This window comes from Triturus cristatus, chromosome 1_1, assembly GCF_964204655.1.
Source record: "Triturus cristatus chromosome 1_1, aTriCri1.1, whole genome shotgun sequence".
Taxonomy (NCBI): Eukaryota; Metazoa; Chordata; class Amphibia; order Caudata; family Salamandridae; genus Triturus; species Triturus cristatus.
In genome coordinates, this window is record NC_140579.1 from 1,094,685,334 (window position 1) to 1,094,697,315 (window position 11,982).

The following is an 11,982-nucleotide window of genomic DNA, read 5'->3' on the forward strand; positions in this document are numbered from 1 at the left end:
CTCCACATGACTCCTCTTCCGTGAGTGTTTCCCATGGTCACACTCACAACACGATCCAATGAAAATTGCCACCATACACAAATCCTCAGGAAATGCAGCAAACACAAACTGCTCTGCGGCATTCAACCCTTGCCCTGCATAGGTCCCGGAAAATAACGCTAACAACCGGATGCATAGGTGGCATGCCTGACCCCCACCTATCAGTCCAATAGGGAAGTCAGGCCACCCAGGAAGTGCTCACCAGTCCTCAAGTTCCCTGGACCTTAAGGTACTGGTATGCACTCGCAGAAACATGACCTGGAATTCCAGCCCTCCAGGAAGCACTCGGACCTCCAGCACACATGTCTTCCTGCAAGTTCGGCACTCTGTGAGGGCAGCTTCCCATATCATCACCACTCCAGCCCCGCAGTTGCAGCCCTCATATTCCTCATTCCATTCTGTTGGCGGACAGAAAAAAGAGCAGAAGGAATGCTAGGTAAGTACGACTTAAGTGTTCCCAGTGGGAGGGGGTGGGGTATGGGTATCAGTATTCCTTTTATTCTTTTTCTGTCTGCGAGATAGATATATCTCACTTTGTAATTAATGGGAGGAAAACAGGAGGGACTTAGGGGTAATTGTAGGTTAATGCACCTAGGCCATTTAAAAGTTAGAGGCAGATGCGCATAATTCCCCCTTTCAAGGTATGCAACTTGGAGTCAAGTGAAAGTTGTGAACCCTCTAATTACCACTCCCTATACGAACAGTAATGAATGAAATACACAATCTCACCCTTCATTAGCACATACCTTTGTATGTCAGAAAGAAAAGGAAACAGGCCAACTTTGCACACTTCAAAAAGGAAGAAACTGGGACCGTTGAAAAACCTTTTTGGCAATTAAACATTGAATAGTCCTTGTTTGACTTGGGGCCCTTCTGAAGGTTCACTCCCAAACGTTGTGGCTTCACCCTCCTTTTTTCTGAACCCATTTTGGCAGGAAACAGCATTTACAACGCTGTCAATACCACTCAGGTAGGTAACAACGCGATTGTTACAATGACCGCGTTGTTACCACGCCTGGCATTACATCTCAAGACGTTTCAAAGACTTGCGCTAGGTGGCATGCAACACCAGGGAATGTGTTGGATTTTAAATCCAACACCTTCCCTGCTGTTGCGCTAACTGGAGTAGGAATAGTAATTTATACTATTCCTAAGTCCAGCTCGCCACCTAGCGCAAGTCATTAAAACGACTTGTGATGTAATGCCATGCGTGGTAACAACACGATAAAAGCACGCGTTGTAACGTGCTACATTCATTTTTGCTGGCTTTTTGGACTCTGAGCACTTTACCACTGCTAACCAGCACTAAAGTCCTAGTAAAATGGTACTACATGTACCCAGGGAGTACAAATTATATGCTACTAGTACGCCTGCAGCACTCATTGTAGCAACCACTTCAGTGGCCCTGGCATTCCAGCCTGTGTGTGAAGTTTAAACTGCCATATCCACCTGATAAAAGAAAGCTTTTTGCCAGGTGCCATGCCTAAAACTTCCTTCTTAATATATACAAGTGACCCCTAGGGTAGACCCTAAAAAGCTTATAGGGCAGGGTGCAGTATATTAAAGAAGTTGGACATTTACTTTTAAGTTTTACATGTCCTGCAAGTGGAAAACTCTTAAATTCATTTTTCACTACTGCAAGACCTGCCACTACCAAAGGATAACTTTGGGTCACCTTCTTACATTTAATATGTGCTAACATCCAATTGTGAGCTGATAGGAATGTTTAATTTGGTATCTAATGAATTGACATTTAAAACCCTATTTAATGGTAAAATCAGATTTTTTATCACAATTTGAAAAAAATACCCCGTTTAGAAAGTTGGCATTTTCTTGTCCTACCCATTTGATGCCTGCAGTCAGTATGCTGGGTCACATGACTAGGTGCACCTGAGAGTTGGTCTTTGTGTGTTACTCCCAGACAGTGTGAAAAAGGGGGAGTAGGTGTTGACAGTATGAGCTGTCTCTGGCTTGATAAGGGAGAGGGGCAGTCACCTACCACACTTGCACATCACAAAGCCTCTGCCTGAGCACAATCACAAAGGGTTTAACACAAGTCTTTTGTGACACCAGACAAGCTGGGGCAGGTGAAAGGAGGAAGGAAAATCCAAACACCTCTGGGGGAGGAAACCTCTAGAACCTTCTCCTACTTCAAAGCTGGCACCAAGTATAAATATTGGACCCTTAGATCCAACTCTTCTGTAAACCTCTAGTCCTGTGGAAGATTCAGAAGAACTGCTGTGCTGCTCTGCAAGAAGGACTGCTATTCTAGTGCCCCGCTGCCTAATGCCTTGGTGAGAAGTGTAGGAGAGTAGGGTCTGCTATCCTATGGTCACCCCAAATTTTTGCTTTTTGCTTCACTGGTTTTTGACATATTGAGGCTGTGGGCCTGCCAATCAGACCCCCAGCCTGCTGTTCTCTCTACTAAATTTACACTATGCACCCTAGGTGCATAACCAATTGGAAGTGGATCACCCTGTGAGCCCCTGTACCAGTGTACACTAGGTACCCAGGGCATTAGTGTATCTAAGGCCTGCCAGGGGCTGAAGCATGTATTATGCCACCCCAGGCTTGGCCTAACAAATTTGACACAACTGGCTGATCACTCAGCTGGGGTAAGTTGGTGTAACCACCTCTTACTTAGGTGTAGTATACTTATACCTAAACTTAAATGGGACACATGTTAACCTATAAGTCACTCCTATGGCAGGCCTTAACAATCCTGAAGGCAGAGTGCTTGGTTCCATGTGAGATGGTGCTCTGGCATGAGCTGAGCCTGTCTGCAGTGGTCGGAACAACTGCCTTCTACTGTTTCCAGATATCGTCATACCATATGAACCTCGCGGTTAAATGCTAACTTTGGTTTGGCTTTATCAAAACATGTCGAGTAAGGTGTCATACGAATTGGAATACTAACCCCTCGCCAATTCAGGCGACGGGGTTAGCATTCCACCCTTCTAGAGGGACACGACATGTACAGTACCTGAAACCCGGGTAAAATCAGACATAGCCTCAGCTCCACAAAATGGATGCTGCCACCACAGACACAAGTCTGCCCTCCTGCTGCTGGGAGTCCTTCCAGCTTGGGAGGTGTGGACAAAGGGTTTCCTGCTAGGGGAGGTGCGTGCACCACCCCAGACAGGATTTTGTGTATTGGTCAGGTAGGGCTTGATAGAAACCCGACATGCCTGAGGCTCACAAGGAGCATCGGTGCATATGCCAGTTCAATCCGGTCCTGGGGCACACCAGTCCCGGGCCTGGGGCGAGCTGGACAAAGGATTGGGGGTGTAACCACCCCCCTTCCTGGTCCCACCCTTAGGGAGCGATCTAGCAGGTAGTCCGGCCCCTAGAATCCGCTTAAAGGTAGGAGCTGTGTCCTAAGACTTCAGACATCCTGGAATCAACTTAACTACAAGAAGAAGACGGGAACTTCGACGCTTTGCCGCACAGAGGACTGAAGCCAATCTCCCCTGTGGTCAGGGAGTGACCACCTTGCTAACGCAAGCACCATTCAGCGAATCAACGTCTGCTTTGCCGCCGCCTCCCGCCCGAGCCCAGAGACTGACAAGACCTGGACCTCCAGACCTCTCACCGCCCGATCCACAGTCCCTGAAAAGAGGAGACCCGTGGAGGCACCGAGACACGTGGAGCCAGCCATCTTGAAAAGACCACGACAAGCTGCAAGCGCAACAACCGAGGCTCCCTCCAAGTTGTGCTTTGGGATCTGAGAAGCCCAACCCCCGAGCAGCATCTGCACCAAAGGTGAGCCCTCCAGCATCTCCACGATCTGTGTGGGGCCCTTCTGCATTTTGCCACTCGACGCGCCTAACCGATTGCTGGCCCGCTGGCTAGTGGGCATCTTGGCGACGAACTTCAAGAACTACACCACTGGTCTGATTGCTCCAGACTGGCCCTTGCTCCCCTCCAAAGGAGCAGTCCCTCTGACCTTGCTGGTCAGAACCATCAGCTTATTTCGTTTCCCACAACAATTGCTTTTGCCAAGGCTTGTTTGCTTCGATCAAGTCGCCGACACCGCCGACAGCGAGAGCCTGCGTGGGACAGCTCGTGAACCGACTCCTGGACGTCGTCGACCTTCAGGGACCACGTGGCTGCAGAGACAAGCTACACCTTCCTTCCTGTTTGCACCCGACATCGCCTGGTATCCACCTGGTGCCACGCTGTTCACTGGCTAGTGACTGTGAACACTGTCCCCTCTGCTTACAGGTCTTCTACAACTCCGATCCACCCTTGGATCCACCGCATCTCTTCCGGACCGATTGCCTGCAGCATCTTTGTCCACAGGCTCCATTGAACAGATAGAAGAAACCCAACGCACTTCGAGACCTATGCACCCGCTTCCTGTGGGTGAGGTAAAGTTGGCACTCCGGTGCCCAAGTGTAGAGTATCATCTCTAGTGTCTGTGTTTCGAATCTTAAGTTCATAGTCCATCCGGAAGGTCCTCTTTGCAGTAACTTTGTAACTTTTACGCACCCATTGAAAACCTATGGGAGCTCGCGTGTGACTATTTGCTCTGCACACGCAACCCGTGGACCTCCTGGTCACTAACTGAAGTTAGCTCCTTGTAGGCCCAGCGATTCTAGAGGCCCTAGGCCTTTTCCCTTTTCTGTTCGTGGTACTTATACCACTATTTTAGTATATGGTTTGAGCGGCCACCAGGGCCTATCCATATAAAGTGCAACTTCTGTGTATTCTAACGTATTCTTGTTTAACGATTTGTGCTCCTGTGCTCATAAAGAGTCTAGGGGTTACTTTGAGAAATAAATACATATATATTTTCAATATATATCTGTGTGGTGTCCTTTCATTGGTATAAAAGGGGGTTACATTTGGTAAAACAGCTGGCTTAACACGCTTCACGAGTTTAGCCTCAAAGACTGCTTAGCCTACGCTACCACTAGGGCAGCTAGTCCGAAAAGGTTGACTTACAACCACACCATAAGGGTTGCTTGGCATGGTACAAGGTGGTCACTTTAACTAGTGAACATCATATACCAGGCCAACTTCTCACATTGGTGAGCAGCGGTTGGATTTGAGCTTGCTGTGTTTTACCATTGTAATCTCTTGGTTACCAATTGAAAGATCACATAGGTACCTGTAGGTACATATAAAACAAGATTAGATATACTTAAGTTCTACTGAACTTAGTGTTGTAGAGCAAAGGGAGTAGCACACCCTGACTACAACTACTAGATAGGTTTAGTAGGTAAACCCAAGTGTAGGAAGATTGCAACACATCCACCCACACTTAAGAGCAATGGCTGGGGCAGAGGGGTCCAATGTACCCATCTCTGTTGAGAGTGATCCCCAGAGGGCACCATCCATCTCTGCTACCCTAAATCAAAATGAGCTCAGGCAGTTGGCAAATATCAGGGGCCTTAAACAGCCCAAGAATCCTACTTCTGCTGAACTCAGAGAGCTTTTACAGGCTGATGAAGATCAGAAAGCTCTCAGGAAAGCCTCCCAGTTAGGCCCTTTAGGGACAGGAACAGGAGGCCCCCCTTCTGAAGATGCTACTAAGTACCCCTTTCCAATAGTCATCCCTTAGATGAGAATCAAACTACAGAGGAGGAAAGTGATGGGGATACAGGAGGTAGTGAGGATGAAGGGAGAACTAGCCCAGTGCCAAGTGTTATACGTGGCCCAGCTAACTTAAGTAAGGGGGGTGGCCTAGTATGAAAGTAACTAGGGCTACAATATGCACTGCTGTGTGGTTCTTTCAAACATTTAATTATTTTTTCATCAATTAACAATGGTCATATACATTTTTTAAATGAGAATTTCGATGGTTGTTGAATATACATAATCATTCAATATATGTACATTTATGCTCAATCGTCAAACAATAATTGCAATACAAATTACAATACATGTACCCAATGCATTTCGGGACATTTTTAGTCCCTTCATCAGGGGTAAACTGTAAAAAGAAAAGGAGAAAATATCAAAATCTTATACATTGCGTGATCAGTAAATGGTAGTGTGAACTTAAAGTAGGGTATACGATACCTTTTTAGTGTTCGCTAATGAGCGTATTCATTTTCTAAAAAATAGTGTGAGAAGTAGAAATTGAGAAAAACTCATCTCTCTAATTTAGTTCAATTCAAACGCGCATTAGAATCCCTAATTCATACCTGGTCGGTTGTATATGGTTCTGTATGAAATGATGTGGCACAATCTCAGGTCTGTGAAGATAATAACTAAGTTTTAGACATACTGTGTGTAAAGTCATTGATGGAAAACACTTGGAAGTAAGAACGAAGCTCACCTTAATTAAAAACGTGCAAATAGTATGAGAACCGTAGGGCTTTGCAAGAACCGAGATCAGAAATGAGTCGACCGTTGTCTTTTAAGCGTCTGAAATATAAAGAAGAAACCGTGCGCTTCAGCTGAAATCGAGGTTTTAAACCCGTTTCGAAACATAAAAGAAACCGGGGGGGTTTGCTTACCGGATCGACGGAGCAGAGAAACGTTGTACGCATCCACGAGTGCTTTCAGTCGCAGTGTGCTGACTGCTCAGTTACCAGGAAGTTAAACGTCACGCCGTAGGCGTAGACATTGAAGAAAGACTCAGGGCTTGTTAGCAACGAAGATACGAAGTCGTAATCATTTGTGTGAAATTGATGTTCTACACTAATAGACGTATAATTTTTAAAAAAACGAGGGTAGGCTAATTTTAAAAAAAGATTGAAACGTGTGAGTATTCCGAGTTTATGCTAAAGATGAGAATCGAAGTGTAACAAGATAATCCAGTGTTAACGGAGGCTTCTCAATAAAGTTGTGTTCCGAAAAAAATTTTTTCTTCATAAACAGAAGCTAAATAAGAAAGATTTCTGTTTCTCTGTGCTGCGGTGTGCACTATGAGTGTTCTGCCCTGTGATTGAAGAATTTTTACACATTATATCAACATCTTTCTGTGAAATACATGAATGATATTCATATTTGCATGAATCTAACATCTTTAACACAAGTATATAATTCATATCCATATAAACATATAATCTAAGACAAATCTTATGATGCCATTGTCATGACCGTTAGATGTGGTGATATGTGGAATGTTGGGTATGGGATCAAATGCGCTTTGAAAAGAAGTCATTTTAAAGTGAGTTGGGATCTCAAGGTGGGGTCTGATTATCAATAAATGGTGTTAATCTAGAGAAAGCAAGCCATCTCGAATTTGTCATTAAGTCCGTGCGGAGCAAGGGTTTTCAGTTTCTTAATCCAGAATGCTTCTCTTTGTAGTAGATATTTTGAGTTATCGCGATCTATATGTTTTGGTACTTGTTCAATGATTTGGAATTTCAGTTGGGCGATTTGGTGTCGTGACTCCTCCCAATGTGTTGCAATGCTTGAAGTCGTGCTTTTGGTTCGTATTTTGCTTTTGTGCTCTGTTAGTCGAATTTTCATTTTTCTTTCGGTTTTACCAACATATAATAATCCGCATGGGCATTTGATGGTGTAGATGACGTTTTCAGAATTACATGTTGTGCTGCTGTGTATTTTGATCTTTTGGCCCGTAGATGGATGCAGTAAGATATCTCCTGTGATCACGTTGTTGCAATGAGTGCAATTCCAACATTTTTGGGTACCTTTGCTTGGTTCAAGAGTCTGTTTTGGTTTCTGTCTTTTGCTTAACATTTCTTTTAAATTTTGCGCTCTTGTGTAGGCAAACAATGGTTTGTCTTTAAACAGTTCTTTGAAATCTGTTTCTAGTTGAAGTAAGTTCCAATGTTTGTGTATGATTTGTTTGATCTTCCTGGATGCCGTTGAGTATTTAGAAACAAAGACAGTTCGTGTACCGGTCTTCTTAGGAGTTTTTTTCAATAGTTCGTCACGTGATCGAGTTTTGACTTTGTTTAATTGCTCTCTCAATATATTCTCAGGGTATCCTCTTTCTGTGTAATTCTTGAGCTGTTGTTCCCATGTGGATTCACATGCCGTGTCAGTGGAGGAAATTCTTTTGGTTCTCATGAATTGGGAAACTGGTAAATTCCGAATCAGTGATGGAGGATGGAAGCTGCTGAAGAGTAGAGCATTGTTTCTGTCTGTAGGTTTTTTGTATACGCTCGTATGGATTTCTCCCTGTTCAACGTTTATCCAGACATCTAAGAATGAAATTGATTTGCGGCTTATGGTGTGGGTAAATTGTACTCGAGGGTCAATCAAATTTAGTGTTCGTATGTTGTTGATGAGTGCTGGTTCTGACTGATTCCAAATGAGGAAGATGTCATCTATGAAACGTTTGAAGAATATCAAACCTTCTTTCCATGTAGGGTCCTGGAGAATATATTCATGTTCGAACTTGGCCATGTACGTATTAGCGTATACTGGTGCTCCTGGAAACCCCATTGATGTACCATTAAGTTGTATGTAAAATTCTTCATCCCAACAAAAATAGCTGTTTTGCAGGCAAAACTCTAATAATTGTAGAATGAAATATTTGGGTATTTGTGTGTTATCTTGTTGTAATAAAGCCCATTCCACTGCTTCAATTCCGTTCGCGTGTGGTATCGAAGTGTATAATGCGACCACATCTATGGTACATAAAATCCAGTTTTCTGTGTTTTGGTCTTTCAACATTTGTATATTTCTCAGGAAGTCCGTGGTGTCTTCAATATATGTATTCCAATTTTGGACAAATGACTGCAAAAAAGTGTCAATGTAGCGGCCAGGTTTTTCAAATATAGAATCACATCCAGAGACGATAGGTCTGAAGGGAGGATCCATCAAATTTTTATGAATCTTTGGTAGTAGGTAAATTTTGGGTCTCCGAGGAAAATCCGTCATGAGGTATTTTTTAGTAGAAGAGTCAATCCAATTAAGCTCTTCTGCTTTCTCTAGTATTAGATTGAGATTTTTAGAAATTTCCCTTGTGGGATCTTTTTCCAGTTTTCCGTAGATTGCTTCGTTCATTATATGTTCAAGGACTTTCGTTTGATAATGTTCGGAGTTCATGATTACTAGTCCTCCTCCTTTGTCCGCTTTTAATATCACAATTGTGGGGTTTCTGGCTAGTCTAGTTAGTACACTTTTTTCAGCCCTGCTCAGGTTGCTTATTTTACTAGAGTACTGAATTTTTTTAAGATCTTGTTGTACCAATAATTCAAATGTATCCAGCGTTTTATGGGACACTGGAGCAACGAAGGTACTCTTAGGTTTGAAGGTTGGAAATGTTGGTACTATATTTGAATTGTCACCTGAGTCTTGGGGGCAAATGTTAGTAAAAAAATTCCGCAATCTCAGTATCCTCATGAATTTGTAAAGTGCTACTTCTGTCTCCAATTCTGTACTGTGATAAGTGCTCACAAAGGACATGCCTTTGTTAAGTACATTTTCTTCAAATGGAGTCAGTTTGAGGGAAGAAATGTTGATTATGAGATTTTCGTTTGACTTCTCAGACCCTTTTTGCTTTTTTCTCTGTCCTTTTCCTCTCCTTGTTTGTCGATACCGCTGGTTGTTTTGGTTTGGCTCTTGTCCGGTGGTCTCCCGTGTTCTGTGCTGGGGTCCAAAAAAGAAGATGAACCAGAGGTGCTTGGCATGGCTGTTGAAGAACTTTCTTCTGGTAATTTTCTAGTGGCTTTCGAACTGGTGGTGGTTTTAAGGGATGCTCTCTGAGTGTCAATGTCTGAATCCGAGACTACGCTTTCCTCTGAGGATGCTTGGGTGGTTTTTTTGGTAGTAAATCTGCGTTGTGCGTAAACCTCGGCCCAAGTGTAAGCTTCATTCAGCTTGTAGTCGATTGTATCTCTTTTAAATTTTCTCAATTTTGTTTCTTGTAGCTCTTTGCCGTATTTGTCTAATTTTAAATTGAGACTTTCTAGGAATTGTCCCCAAGGTTCAGCTTCCGTTCTTGTGGATAAATCAGTTTTTAATGTATTTATTTCTTCTTCTAGGTCGTGAATTGTTTTAGACAGTTCCTCAATTATCAGCAAGATCAGATCCAGCGAACATTTATTTAGAATGGAAAACCATCTCTCCATGAATTGTGAGTTGTTCTGTAACCTAAACAGCATAGGACGTATTGATAATCGTAAGCCACGTGGGATCCGTTTAACTCGATGATATTGAATTAGTGTAGAGGCATGTAAGCGTTGATTTAGCTCTCTTCTAGTAAGGTATTCCAACTGGCGTAGTTGTTGTGTTACTGATCCGCTTTGTGCGTCAAATGATTTTGTCTCCTTTATTAAGTTGTAAATTTCATTTGCATCTTCAGTTGTATAGACTTTAGTTGTGGCTCTGTTTTCAGTTATGTTGGCAATAGATTCAAAAGACATTTTTTCGTGGTGCAGTTCACCAAGGGGCGCAAAAATATGAAAATATAAAAATGGGTGGTGAGCGCACTCGCTTTTAGTTGTTAACAACTAAAAGCGAGTGCGCTCACCACCCATTTTTATACCAGCTAACTTAAGGCCATTGGGGACTGACAATGGGATCACCCCATTGGATCTCCCTAGTGGACTTAACCAGGGGCTTGGGAGGCAAAGGAATCACTCGGGTGAATCTAATGCTTCTCATGCCTCTAGAGGCTCTCAAGGTCACTCCAGGAGAAGGATGACCACCCCTCAGAGGAGGGAGCATGAGGCCAGAATGCAAGAAGCCCAGCTGAGGATCAGGAAGCAGGAGCTAGAAGTAGCTCTGATGGAAGAGAAACTGAGCAAGGCTAGGCAACATAAAGAGAGTGGGTCTATACCCACTGGTGGCAGCATTGTCCCTAAGGACAAAGATAGGGTCTTTGATAATAGGAACCTGTCTAAGGTTGTGCCCCCCTACAAAAGTGGGGATGACATCCACAAATGGATGACTGCTCTTGAGAGAGCCTGCAAAGTACAGCAGGTTCCTGAAGACCAGTGGGCAGCAATCCTCTGGCTCTCTTTTGAAGGAAGAGGCAGAGATAGACTCCTCACTGTTAGAGAAGAGGATGTCAGAAATTACAGAGCCCTGAAGAGTGTCCTAGTTGATGGGTTAGGCTTAACCACTGAACAGTACAGGTTAATGTTCAGAGACACCCAGAAGACACAGACTCAGGACTGGTCTGAATACATTGAATGTGCCATTAAGGCTTTGGAGGGTTGGTTGCTGGGAAGTAAGGTATCTGATTATACAGGATTGTACAATTTGATGATGAGAGAACAGATTTTAAATAACTGTCAAAACCAGCAACTGCATCAACACTTGGTTGACTCTGATCTGACCTCTCCCCAAGAATTGGGAAAGAAGGCAGACAAATGGGTCAGAACCAGGGTTAAGCAAAAGAACCAGAACCAGGGCCAAGGGGGTGATCAGAAGAAAACAGACCAAAAGGGTGGAGATCAGAAATCTAAAGACCAGAAGTCTTCAACAGGGCCCCAAACTAGTACTAAAGAGGGTGGGTCCCAGCCTAAGGGGAAGAAGAAAGAAGGTCAAAAGAAACCCTGGTGCAATTCTTGCAAGAATACAACTCACTGGACTAGTGATTGTAAAAAGGGTGGAGCCCCCAACACTGTTGCCCCTAAGGCACCTGCTCCCAGTACTACTGTTAGCAGTGTTGGTCCCCAGACAAAGGGTGTAGTGGGAATCACTATGGGAACTGAAGGAGATTCTGACTTAGACAGAACCCTGACACAGGCAGTCCTGATCTGTGATGGGGACATAGATTTGTCCCTGACTGTGAGCCCCAGTAACCTGGGCAAGTACAGACAGACTCCTTTAATTAATGAAAAAGTGGCTCAAGCCTACAGGGACACATGTGCCAGTGTCACTATGGTGACACCAGGCTTTGTGGATCCTGGACAGTACATACCAGGTGAGAATTACCTGGTGACCAATGCCAGCAATGCCACTACTTCACATAGTGTGGCAGTTGTTAACTTCTCATGGGGAGGGGTAACTGGCCTCAAAAGGGTTGTGGTTAGTGCAGACCTCCCAGTAGAATGTTTGTTGGGC